Raw genomic sequence first — 13,731 nt, forward strand, 5'->3', positions numbered from 1 at the left:
CCCAGGCAGCTTCACTGTTCAGATACAACTTTAAGAGTTCACATATGTGACTTTTTCCCTGAGTTGCAGAGTAGTTTGGAAGGACGTGTTGGGTGAATGGTAGAGAAAGGTGGAAGTCAGGGAGAGGCCCCGCTAACCGGGAATTGTAAAGCTGACATGGGAGTTCAGGTTCCTGCGATTCTCCCAGAACCCTGCCAAAAAGCTGCTCTTTTTACATCCTCTTTGATAACTCAGAAATGGTGAGGATCGTACGGCCTTTGGTAGTTCTGCTCTGAGGTTTCAGTTCTGCCCTCCACCTGCCTGATCCGCATGAGAGCCATACCTTTCAAAAAGTTTGCTCTGCAAGAAAGGTGCTTTTGCAGCCTCTGGTTCAGGGCAGCCAGCCTGTCTGAGCTGGGCTTAGAAGACCCTGAGCACTGGACCGACCCCAGCCCCAGGGCTGTCTGTCTGTAGCCTGAGATGCAGATTCTAAAGATCATTATCTTCCCAGAGGGACAAATTTCACAGTTCAAACTGTCCCCCGGGAACACCCTGCCATCCAGTGTAGAGATTTTCTAGGCAATCACCCAAAACAAACTAGTCTCAGCTAATGGAGCCAAAAGCTTCCAGAAACACCCCGTAATCTTGGTTTGTACCATGTCTGCAAAGCTACTGTTCTGTGTGTACCCTGGGAGGAGAGATGTGCGGGGAGGGGAGAGGGGCAGGAGGGGCAGAACTGGAGCAGAGCTGCTGGCAGGTGCAGATGACTCAATTTCACCCACTGAAACTGTCAGCAGGGTTTTGGGTTTGTTTTGCCTGCGTTGTGCTGCCTCTCCCCACAGCCACCTTGAGGAAGTCCATGCAGATTTCATGAGTTCCCTAACTCCCGGTGTGGGAGATGCGATGTTGAAGGCAGAGCAGGGAGCTTTCAATTATTGATGAGAGCGACCTCTCTTTAAACAAGGAATGCATAATTCATGGCGGTGCCGGTATTTGTGGTGATCAGCAACGGCTCCGTCTCTGCTTTGCTGAGATCCACAGGAAGCTGCTGTCCCTTCTCCCCCCATTCCCTCGGGCCCGTCAGAGCCTTCAGCCGAAACTTCAATACTGTTTAAAATTGAGACACGCCAAGATGCTGCAGCGCTTCCCCTCGCCGGGCAGCCTCCTGCCTGTTCGAGATGTGCACAATCAAGTGGGAGGACGGATTCAAGGAACCACAGAAGTGGGTGGAACGGGTTATTGCTCTGGGATAAGCAGGGGTAATTACTGTGCAAACACAGCCGCAACAGGACATTTCTCAGCAGCAGGACTCCTCTGACCCTCAGACAGGTCCGCGGGAACGACAGCGATGTAGGACAGAAAGGGCAGGCTAGACCTAAAGGACAGAGCCTGAGGGTTCAAGTCCAGCTGTACTTCTCGTGGGGGTAGGAAGCAGAAAGGGGAAAGGAAGATTAGGTTTTCTGCTCAAGAAGCAGGAATTTCTCCCTTAAACTCTGCTGGAACCGGGGGGTGGAAAAGCGGAGGGGGAAAAAAAGAAGGAAAAGTATTTTTTTCTAAGAAAGGAAATGTTAATGATGGAATAGGGAAGGGAAAGGCTCCTTGCTAAACCCGCCACTGGGATCTTATCCTCCCAGTAGCACAGACAATGAGGACCACTGTGGTCCTGGTGGAAGGTAGAAGGGTGCTCTTCTGCTGGGGGTTTTAATCGCCCCTCTGCTGCCGACCTTGGGAATGGCTCGGGGCGAGCAATGCTGCCATCTGAACGGGGTGAGCACCTCCTTACCGCTTGTGGGGACAGAGGGCAAGGCAAAATTAACTGAGCCCCCTGGAAAGACAAACCCCAGAGAACTTCAAATAATAAAACAATACGGGGAAGGATGGCCAGGTCCTTCCCCAGGGCAGGAAGAGCAGAACTACCAGCAGCTGTGGGGTTTCAAGGCTCAGCCCCATCTACACTCTGTCACTCAGTGCACAGGCTCCTGCAGGGACAACTTCCCGGGGATGTGAGTCACTCCCAGCCGAACAGCCGCCCTTCCCAAGCCCCCGCGCTTCTTCCTCAGATGCAAAGAAAAGCTTCATCCTCTCCCTGCCAGCTCCAATCTCTTCGCCATATGGGAGTGCGGTTACTTCAGCCCAGAAACCAGGCTTGTCCTTGGGGAATGTGCCATGCACCCCCCATCCCGCCACCACCTGTGCAAGCCCAAGTCAAGCATCTTCCTCCAAGCTTGGTCCATAAACAGCTCAGCACGGCACCTTTCCCAAGAGCATCCTTATCCCAGACGTGTGGCTAGTGCCTGAGCAGCACGGAGTGGGGGAGGGTGATGCTTTTTACAGGGCTTTGTTCTGAAGTTGTTTTTTTTTTTTAAAAAAAAAAAAAGGCAAAAAAAACACCCAACAGAAAACAAAAAAGAAATGTTGAGGAAGCTAATTAAATCTGCTGGCTAGGTCCCGCGGGAGCCAATACTTTCGAGACAGCACGTGGCTCAGCCTGCTATCCCCAGGTAGATCAAGGGTATCCAGGTCCTATCTGGGCTATCAGCAGGGACAGAGATAACCCATTTCAGATACAGGCTAGACCTTGAACTTGGCTGCAAAGCCCAGCTATGCAGGGAGCCTTCCAGAGCCTGCAAAGGAGGTCTAAACCAGGCTATTTTTAATTAGCCCAGACCCAAACGTCCTTCATGATTGACCCATGTGCCCTGCCATTGCCTTCCTGTCCCCCTGAGCTTTTGTGAGGGTGGGCTGTGACTCAGAGGGACGCAGCCCTCTGCCCTGTCCCAATTTCCCTGTGCTGCAAAGTCATAATCCAGCGATGCCAGAAATACCTGGGAAATGATTGGCAGCTCCGGCCCAAACAGAAGCAGGAGGTACCAGATGTCTCCTGAGAAAGCCAGCTCTCTCCTGACAGAGCTCTCTGCCTGCAGTTATCCTCTCCTGACAGGGAAGTTTGGGGCTTATTCAAACATCGGCTTCTCTCTCCTGCTGCCGAGCTCTGGCAGAACTGAGATCCTTTTTAGACACTGATGACTATTACAGAATAATCATTCCAAATGTATCAGCATGAATCAGCCCAATAGCTGCATTATCAGAAAAAAAAAAAGGAGGGGGAAAAAAAAAAAGGGGGCTTGCTTTTTTCTGAGAAAGCAAAATAATTCTAAGGAAGCAAAAACAATACTGGATTGTTCCGAAGTATCTGTACATTTTATCCAGAGCTTTCCCTACTGAGTTAACAGCTGATGCCTGTTCAGCAGGAGTGGGAGCTGTCATTTTACAGGTTTCTTACAAAAGCAGAAAGGAAAAACCCATAGTATTTGCTTCCAGAACATTTTCAAAGACGGAGAGGAATTACTTTTTCCAAGAAAAAAGGTATTATTTGATGGATAATTACATTTCACAGGTGCTCGTTTGAGGGAAAAAAATAAAATATCACGTTGATCACAAGCTCTTTGTAAAGATATGGGGCCCAAAGGCCAGTGCTGTTCCTCTGGTAGCAGCCAGGATGCAGAGATGGGCTTTGATCTTAGCTATGTGTCAATATGACATCAAATGCAGACCTCCAGAGGAACACACTATCACTAATGCACACTCTTGATTGATTTAGACAGCTTGTTTTCCTCCTGCTTTCAAAGGCAATGTTAAAATGCTCTTCCCTGCTGGACTTCCCGGTTACTCCTAGGGAGGGCAAAAGAAACTGAAGGAGAAGCTGCTGTGGCTGAAATCACACTGCAAATGAGCGGAACAGTAATTATGTCATTTAAAACACAGATGTACCTAAAGATGTCTACCGTCTTCCCGAAACCTGTGGAAATACTGACATTTTAAAGCGTACACATGTGTGCTCGCACCCTGAAGAATCAGGGTCCAGACCCCTTATTTCACGGAAACAGCTGTGGGCAGAGGATGCGTGCAGGGTATGGGCAACAATCCCCCGGAGTTTTTATTTAGGAATGCTGACTGAATTAAGTGATCAATAAAAGCATCACGCAAAGAGCAAATTTGGGAGAATGTTTTCGTGGGTGGATGCTCCATAGATTAGCAGAGAGCAGACACTGGCCATCACCAATGTGTTGCCACCGCATCACGCAGGCGCTGGTTAAGTGAGAAGTGGAAAGAGGAGAAACACCACTTTGGTCTCCTTGATGGACATTTTTGCTGTTGCAGCTCTCTGAGCTGTGTGAAATACGCTCGCTTTGTAACTAGCTGAGATGGTCCAAAATGCTAATTTTTATTTCTTTCTCTGAATAAATCATCAGCACTCATTAGATTTGCCATTTGCTGTGTGGCATCCAAGTGTCGTGCAGACACTTTTAAAAACGAACATAGAACGGAGAAATAAAGTGTCACCTAGAGAATTGTCTTTTGCAATAGATATATGTTATGGTCCGCTGCTTGATTTGTACCTTAAATGCCACAGCTGATCAGTATAGCTTGAGCTCGATTAAAAGAAACACCAGAATGAAAATGAGAGAGTCAGAAGATGACAATGTTTATTCTCCTGCCCTCTGTGTGTGAAATGAAGAGGGAGGAAGGGAGCACAGGAAAAAAGGGGCAGGAAGGCGACAGCTAGTGTCCTGCCGGGGCTGTCCTGCTGTCCTCCCCTGTCCTAACAGGGAAGCTGTTCCCTCTGGACCACAGGCAGGCCACAGCCAAATTAGATGCCAGGGCATCTGAGATCAAGAGACCCGTACTCAATTCCCACCTTCTGGGAATGCCAGGAGAGCAGTCAGTGCAATAGTAGAAATATCTAACTTAGGCACCAGCAGCGGCTGCCAGAAGATAAGCCTACCTCATGAACATTGAGTTTTTCTTTGTAGAAAAAGTACACAGTGGATGCATTTGGGCAAAGAAAGATAGAGCTGAGAAGCAGCAAGCGCTAAATGCCCCTTTCTGAGAGCAATCCAGCCCTACCAGAAAGAAAAGGTGTAGGTTTTGGTTTCTGGTTTTCCATGTCTTGCACTGTTAAAATGGAAGAGTCTGTTGGGAAGGCAAGGAAAGCTGCGAGGGAACTGAGGGCAGACACGCTCACAGCATGAGAACCAGCCTCTGCTTTCTCTCTTAGAGCGCACAGGGCTTGCTTGTGTGGGGCTTGCTCTCTGCTGTGCTCCATAACTGCACGTGGGCTGAAAGTGGTCTTTGCAGGTGGTGTGTACAAACCTGCCCTCGGGAGGGAGGCTGTCCTACGCTGTACTGTACTTGTGGGCTTACCTGTGAATTTGTGTGCTTCGGGGCAGCTTGAGATCTGGACGCAAGGAGGGGTTGGATGCTACCCTCCAAGCTGGTAAGTTGTCTGGTCCATCTGTCCCTTGAGCTTGGAGTGTTGTCTTTGCACAAATAAGAGCAAGAAAATAGCTCCTCTGCCCAACTCTGCACTCGGGTCTGCTGGGGAGTGCTGTCCTCCTTGCCTCCCTTCCACACGCCCGGGCTGCCAGTTAGCCTTGGACAGAGCAACTGAGAAGCAGATACAACTGCTTGGAGGGTAAAGATGGACTGGGCTTTGCTTTTTGAACCCTTCTCGGCACTTTAAGAGCCCTTTGAGCTCACTTCAAAGGCAGATCAGGTTGGCCTGAAACATCAAGGCAGACAAAAAGCAGGCTCTCGTTGAAACAAGAGATGGGCTGCTGCTGTAAATCTTAGAGGTGGATATGATTCTCCTGATTCTAGGGGTGAATCTGGCTCTTCCCTTGTGCTGGGGGGAGGAAAGCACCCTTCAATTATTTAAAAGTTTTCTGAGCACTGGGGTAGTCTCCCCACTGATAGTGAAGCTGGTAAAAGTGGCAGCTGCAGAACTAGAAACTGGATCTCTGGAAACTCAGGAACACCTTAAAACAGAGGTCCGATTTGTCCTTGCTGGACAACGAACCCCTGCCCCGGAGCACACTTCTGGTTGCTTCTCACAGCCTTTGTCTTTAACCAGATTCTGTACATTATGCGACTGGTGAACAGTCTTTTCTCTCTGCAGCAAAGTCTCCCTCAACTTACTAACTGTCTCCCAGCAGAGGGATGCTGGCTATGACCCAAACGGGACTGGCCTCAGGGTGATGTTACTAAGGTTGCTCCCATCCACTTCCCCCCAAAAACCCCTGCAAGCGTGCACACACCCTCCATCTCTGGCTGGTGCCTGGCGTGCCAGTCTTCTGTCAACAGTTGTCTTGTAAGTGTGTTCTCAGCATGACAGACACCTCGGTGTTTCTGAGCTACAGCAGGATGAGGCCAAAAGCAGTTCTCTAAGAGGACATTTGTGGAAGTCAACAAGCCAGATGAGGCATTCCCAGCTTCCCACATGCATGTGTGAACTACTTCTATTCCTCACCAGCTCTGCAAAAAATACCCCTGAAGGGCCAGCAACAGTTCCTAGGCAGAGGAAACATCCCAAAACCTCTTGAGGAAGAAGAAGGAAGAAACTAGCTTCGTGGTCCTGCTGTTGTAACTAATTTCTAGGCTATTTGTTCTGATGCTCAGGGCAGGACCCATGTTGGGGTTAGGAGAGAAACACTTAGTATCAGATTTTATCTGTCTGATAAGTGCGATGCAGAAGGGAGCACGGAATTCATACCTAGTGACTGTTTTGCACCAGTGTTAACAGCTACAGGACTTGGTTTGACTTCCAGGGAGCTACAGTCCAAGCATGGCTTGTCTTGAGGCACTATGAACAGAGCTTGCTGATGGCAGCTTATCTGCCGATGAATGGGAGCAAGCGTTGACAGAAGAGCAACGAGCATCCCTTGCAGCACCTCTGGAAAAGCCTGCTAGGTGGGATGAAGTGTGCAGAGTTTGTCTAGTGGGCTAATGTTACTGGGAGTGCAAGCAAGGAGTCTGCTCATGATACATGAACAGTACTGGGTTTGTTCTCAAGAGGGTGACAAGAGAAGGGAGCACCATGCACGAAGGCTCTTGGAGGTGGCAAGAGGAATTTTTATTTATCCTTTCCCAAAGATTCTTTTGGGGTAAACTACATTCACCCTCAAAAGTCTTTGGTGCATAGTGGTCAGCAATGATGACTGGATCTTAGCAAAGTGCTTAGCAGTGTCCTGTGCCTTCCCTTGTAACGGAGCTGCTGATGCATATCAAGTCATAAGAGATTTGTTGTGTTTTCCTTAATGCTCCAAGAGTCCTGTTCTAACACAGAAGTTAGAAACATCACTTCTGCTGTAAAGAAAGCTCCTTTTATAATTTGATAATGTGCTGCCAAGCGCTGTAGGTTTGAGGGAAACAGCAAACAACACAAAGAGCTGCTAACCAGAATGGGAAACACGCTGGGGTTTACTGGAGGAGCTATGGAGAAGCCTATGGGCTGCTACAGTGCAAAAGGAGCCAATACCCCAAGGTGGAGGGGGGATGTGTGAGTGAAAGCCGAGCAGGGGGCTGGATTGGAAAGAACACCTGAAATATCTAGTTGTTGACAAAACAGAGACTGCAAGGGGTTGATGGGAATAGGATGGAGGAGGTGGTTCCAAGGGGGAGGAAAAAACCAACGGGGTGGGGGAGGAACGCTGGCCAGGTTGAAATCTACCACTTGATAGTGCTTGCCAAAATGCAAATAATTTGTCCTTTCTAAAGATATGCCAAAGGATATTTCAGCTGCCTGGAGCCCTTACTGCCTTTCCTATTGCCCCACAGGCACAAGGAGCTGGCACGCATGTCTGAGGGAGGGAAGAAACTTGGTGTGGACCTTGGAGCAGTAGGATTTGCCAGCTTGCCTCCGAGTACCCAGCCCAGCCCTGAGAGAGAGCTCCGCCAGGCTCGTGTTGGACTTTAGCAGATGCTGCCTGTGGGCTTTGTAGAGGTGCACAGGGATAATCAGGATTTGGTTTCTGTTTGCTTGCTAATTTGAGCCCCTGCTGTGAGATTTGGATGTTTCTGAGGATTCTATATTAGCTTTAATGATTAAAAAATTATTTCAGTGCTTAGTGAAGAAGATGCGTGATCTATCATTGAAGCCGCTTAGCAACAGGACTCATTAAGACACATATTAGTACAGAAAGATACCCTTGCCCCAGCATCCTCTCGGAATGACTATCCACTCATCTAAACAAGATAAAGGTCTTTGCTGGCCTCCTCTGAGGCCAGAGGATAAAGCACTCAACTGTGAAACAAGATTTCTTGGTTCTTTTTCTGGCTTCAACTATGCGTAAGCATGTGGATCTGGGCAAATCATTTCACCTGCTTCAGTGCCTCAGTTCCCCCACAGGTAAGATAAGCACAACAATGTATAAGCACTCTGGGGAAATGACTTTCAAGTGCCTAAGCTCATTAGAGAAAAAACAACCCTTGCAGTGAATAAAAATGCCTCAGCCCCTTGAGAGTAGCTTATACGAACCACGCGGTCCGCATTGCCCTCTTGAAGCCTGATGTACAGTTTGCTAATTATAGGGAGGGGAAAAAAGGTCTTCCCCTAACCCCTTACCACCTGGTGGTAGCCAAGTAGAGATGGTAAAAACCTGTTATCTGGCTCAAAAGAATTAATTTTAGGCAAAGCATGGCGAAGTATTTCTGGTTACCCTTCGAGGAGAAAGAGGGCCTGCCAGTTCTGGGGCAGGACCTAATTTTGCTCACAGGCACGTGCCCGAGAGAAGAGTAACGCTTCATGTGCTTTATTCCCAGAGTCATTCACTGACTCTCTCAGGCAGCACCATTCTCCTTGTGAGGAGAAACTGAGGCAGGGTGGAGGAAGGAGGTATAAAAGGAGGCATTTCGGTCCACAGTGTCAAAGCTGCCGTGCTCCTGGCTCCTGGGCTCGTGTGCAGGACATTGAACATCCTACCTGAATGCACAAGCCTCGGGTAGGTTGTGTGGGGTGGGGGTGAGGGAAGCGTAGGTGAAAGGAAGGTGGCGGAAGAAGAATAGGTGTAGGTGAGATACTGAGGTGTGACTTGGAAGTGGTTCCTGAGGGAAGGAGAGGGAACAGGAAAAGAGATGAGGTTAATGGGAATGAGAGAGTGGGGGAAAGTAGGAGGAGGAATGAACAAGGGTGAGGGAGCAGGAGACCAAGTGGGACAGCAAGCAGGAGGCACAGTCAAAGCATCTGAGCTCTCCCTGAAGAGATTGCCTATTTTACTTCTGCCTTTTTTTGTGTGTGATCTTGCCTTAAAATTGCAGGAATGTGGCAGCACAGCACTGGCGCTCTGATTTATTAATTCCATCCCGTCCCACCAGCCCATAAAACAAAAGCATCTGTGTTTGCTCAAGAGGAGCACATGAAGGGCCTCATTCACATCAGAGGTGGAGAGAGAAGCTGGCAGATACAGGGAAGTCATCTGCGCCTCCTTCCTTTTCACCTTTGTGCGGATCTGGGCTGGGGGAAGGGCTGCGGGAGGGAAGGATCCAGGGGATGGGGGGACAGGAGGGAGAAAGCTAAGATGGCCCTGGCATCTGTGCAGGAGAAAGTGGAGGGAGGACCCAAGGAGCACAGCAGGCTGGACCACCTCCAGTGAGGAAGGCACCCCAGCACTGCAGGGACGACAAGACCCCTTGCTGCCACCCAGGCTGTCCCAGCGTGGCCTCCGAGGTGGCGCTTTGTGCCGTTTTGCCTCGGTGAACGCCAGTCCTATTGCTGTGGTCACAGCCAGGGCTTTCACGGAGCCCAGCACAGTTGCCTGACCTGTGGCTATGGACATAGCCGTAATGATAAATTAAACCTGCCACTCGTAGGAGAAGTATCCCCTTACAGCTGTTTTTTAGCATGCTCTCAGAATGAGGAAGGCTGAGGGAGAGATGATTATTAATTATCCTGCCTTAATGACTGGGGCATGAAAGGGGAGAGGAGCCAGCAACCCCTGCTCCTGCCAGGCAAGGATCAACCATGCTGTTTCTAGCAAGAGGTACCGGGAGATTTTTGTCGGACACAGAGGACCTTGCTAAAACCACATCTCTACCCCTGCCCTTACAGAAGTGTCTTTAGGAGCCAGGCTGCCTTGTAATGCCACACAGAGCGTCACCTCAGGGTCTGCAAGCTACTGCTGCCTGCCTGGTCCTTGGCTTTTCCTCCAAGTTCTCCCACACAGGGACTGCTGAGGAGCAATCCTGCTTTCCTAGCAAAACGCAGTTCCCATGTGCCCTGTACTCCCACACACAAACCCACCGCGAACTTACAGAATGAGACAATATTGCCGCTCTAAAATGTTTTATCCAGAGCTGAGATTGTCTGACTGCTAACCCTGTTCAGCTTCGGGTAATCCCAGCACTTTGCTTGGCCAGAGGCTGGCCGTACCGGGAATAAATGTCCTTGCTCTCATTGCCAGGGGTAACATCCAAAGAATAGGACCATACCATTCTCTTTTATAATGCAGCATATTCATAAACCAGCACCACACAAAGTTGCCAGGATGCTGGCAGTCTGTTAAAATCAACAGCACAGGCAGGGGAAGCAGCAGCATAAGCAACACTGGATCAGCGCAAATCTCATCAGAACTTAACCTGAACCCGCTCCAGCTGACAAGAACCAAACTGATGAGAGCTAAGTGTCAGCACACAGGCTGGAGAACACATATTTTTTGCTTCTGTGTGGAAATGAAAATATGCCCCAGTGATCTCCACTCAAACATGTCTGCCTCCTTTTGTCCTTTGTCTCTTACATTGATCAATGTTGTGCGTTTTGGAAAGTACAAGAAATCCTATGCTAGACAATTGTGGGAGGTTGAAGCCTGAAGATTTAGATCTGTTTCAAATGGACTGTCCTGTCCAGTGATGAATATCTGCTATCCATCAAAATGTCTCCTCTTTTCCCGAATCCTACACTCAGCACCAGCAGCATCTTGTAGCAGCGAGTTCCGTATGTCACTATGCACAGCATGGGAAAATACTTACTTTTATCATCAAATTGCTACCTTTCACATTTTCCTGAATGCAATCCAGATCCTCTACTCAGAAGAGCCGTGTAGAGACGAATTCATTCTCCCTCTTCTATGCTGTTGATGGCTTTGTTTCTCACCCGAATGACCCTCCTCATTTGTCTCCCTGAGCTAACTAGCCCCATCTTAACGAATCTCTCTATGTGCATCAGGCATTAGTGCGATTACCTGCTCGGAGGAGGGATGAACGGCAAACAAAATCTAAAGGTCCCTGTGCCAGAGCTGTGTATGCCAGCTCTGTGTCACAGCCCTGGGAAGTCGTGTTTCCTGAGGAAACTTAGCTCACATTTTATAAATCTGAGGCATTTGCAAAGGGCAATGTTTTTGTCTCAGGGAGAAGGATCTCAGACATCTCCCTGCACCGCGCGGTGGAGGAAGCCAACAAGGCAGTTGATTGAACACTTGGGAACATTGGCAAAGTAGATAAATTTGAGCTCTTAAGGAAAGTCCTTCGAGAGCACTAATGTCACATGAGAGTGAGCTAGAAGAGACTTCAAGCTCTTAATTATGAGCCTGCACAGCTTAAAAGAGCACGGAAGGATAACGGACCAAGATATTATAAGTGTGCTGACCACAGCTCAGGGTGCAGTTTGGAGATACTCCCCAACCTGGAGGAATCAGTGGGGTCTGACCAGTGTCTCCTCCGAAGAACAGGCTTCAGGCAGTCACGCCTGCACCCAAGAGGAGGGTGCCGACAGCCACGGCTCTCATCTGCACGCTGTATTCACTAGTCTCCGATGGTACTGGTAGGTTTTAAATTGCAGTCTGGTTTGGCTGAGCTGCTTCCCAGCAAGTGCTTCTCAGAGACACAGGGGCCTTGCCTGGGAGACAGACGATCTGGGGCTGTCTCAGCTCTGACGCTGTCAGCTGCAGTGTCTCCCTTGTAAAGTGGGGGTAGTCATCCTGACAAACAGCTCTGTATGTGGGCAGGGAATACTCTTAATCACATATGCGGAGTACTTTGAGATCTCGGGATGGGAAGCAGTGCAGACAAGCATAATGCTTATTATTAGACAAAAAGGCCAGGAGCAAAAAGAGCACAGCGATTCTGGACTTCTCCAGACTCCTGCAGGTGTGTGGGACCTGGCTTCCAGTCTGGTTTATTACCACCTTCTTAAGCTTCTTCTTTTATTAGGAACAATTAAACGCAAGGAGGAAGGGGACAGATATCATCTTTCCTGTGTACATCCTGCAGAATAATTGCAGAGCTTTCCAGAGCAATTTTGCATGCTTAGTAAAGGGCATCTTCGGAGCCTATCAAATATCTCATCCCTCGTAGGCATAACATGAAGGCTTGCAGCATAATTCAGGAGATCTCTTTATTGCTCCCAAATATTGGGAATAAGAAAGACAACTGAGAGTGCTGGAAAGGAGGAAGAAGAGCCCTTGGAAGAAGCTCTGGGAGGTGATGGGATCGTGGGGTGGCTCCTCACGGCTGGGACAGCAACATTGCCTACTGGGGCATCGGTGAGAAGCTGGATGTGACTGTGCCTGCAGCACCAGCACCCCGAGGCAGGGGGGCAGGGGGGGCTAGAGCCATGGAGACACTGACAAACAGGGGGGGTGCAGGGCAGTGCCGCTGGCAGGTGAAGAGGGGAGGAAGGCCATCCAGGGGTATGGCTGGAGCGAAGCCACTCCAGGCTCCTGCCGGCAAGCTGCCTGCTAGGTACCACTTTGCTCTCAAACACGGACATCTCCTGGTCTGTCGCTGAAGCAGAGGGAAGTTCCCTGCCAGAAAGCACCTCTACAGATGCCTCACAGGCAAGAGGAAAGGATGCTGGGTACGCGGGAGACACAGCCTTGAGCTGTCCAGTACCACCTCAGACACTCTGCAGGGAAGATGCCATTAGAGGACACAAGCACTTGTCACAAAGATGTTCCCAAACCATGGAAAGAATGTGAATTTAAGGGCTGTACTCTGGAAGTTTATTCTCTCTTGCATACATTTAGCTGCTCTATAGCTCTGTACAGCTCCCTAGGCAACAGTCTTCCTTCCCAAATGACACCAGAACAAAGCTCAAAGGTGCAGGAGCCTCGCTCATTAGAAATCTTTGCCATGGGAGCAAGTGTCCTCAGCCCAACTGCTTACCTTCTATCTGGTGGCTGCTAAACATCTTGCAAGTCAGGCTGAGGCCCTTGCACTGTAAAGGTGGCTGCATCTCAGCTGTGCTCCGTATCAGCTTGTTGAATTGCTTTGGGATTGCAAGGCTGCCTAAATGGTTTATCAATTATTGTAATTATTATTACTACACTGAAAATGTCAAAGAAGCCAAGAGCTTTAATTTGATCTCATCCGATTCCCGAAATACCCGATGATACTACGTGTTATCTGCTCAGTGCATCTACCTCCGTGTATTAACTGCCCTCTGGAGCCTTAATTCAGCAGACTGAAGTGCCCTGAAAGCGATACTGAAGTAGCTCCCGGGAGGGAGGGAGGGGAGGAATCACAGCCCCCGGGCTCCTGGCCTCGTGCAGGGCCAGCACACCGTGTGCTCGGCCGCCGGCACTCACGTATGGTCTGTGTCCCAGGCGTGCCCGCTAACGGATAGCTTCTAGGAAATCATGGAGCAGGCACCGACCGAAAGCGATCCCAGCCCCTACATCCTGCTCCAAGGCACAGAGAGAAGGGTATTAATGGCATGCGCAGCTGCAAACAGATGTGACACAGGCTGTCATACGCAGCTCTGCTGGTGGCCCCCTCCGGCCCTGTAACCCTCTCTGTGACATGAGTCTGATCTCCCCATGATCTCCTACCAAGGTATCTCATTTTGGAGCAACAACAGGCTCCTTTCCGCGAGGGTTCCATCCTGCCGTCTCCGTGCACCCATCTCCCAACTAGCTATCGGGCCCCTGTTCCCAGCCCTGCCTGAGGCCGTTTGGTGGTCCAGGGATGCTAGGCACGAAC

At 49.6% G+C, this 13,731-nt stretch overlaps 1 protein-coding gene across 4 annotated transcripts in view; it reads right to left on the reverse strand.

The window, feature by feature from the left end:
• Positions 1 to 13,731, reverse strand: part of LOC308065908 (galactosylgalactosylxylosylprotein 3-beta-glucuronosyltransferase 1-like) — a 42,230-nt gene that overhangs the window by 11,808 nt on the left and 16,691 nt on the right. Inside the window, exon 2 of one of the 4 annotated variants that reach the window (XM_080392553.1) lies at positions 12,916 to 13,038. The exons of the other annotated variants lie outside the window; for them this stretch is intronic. The gene's annotated coding sequence lies outside the window, so the exon portion shown is untranslated. The remainder of the gene's footprint in view (positions 1 to 12,915; positions 13,039 to 13,731) is intronic. 4 annotated transcript variants of the gene reach the window in all.

The sequence above is a fragment of the Falco punctatus genome (genome assembly GCF_963210335.1).
Source record: "Falco punctatus genome assembly, chromosome: 6".
In the NCBI taxonomy this organism is placed as follows: domain Eukaryota; kingdom Metazoa; phylum Chordata; class Aves; order Falconiformes; family Falconidae; genus Falco; species Falco punctatus.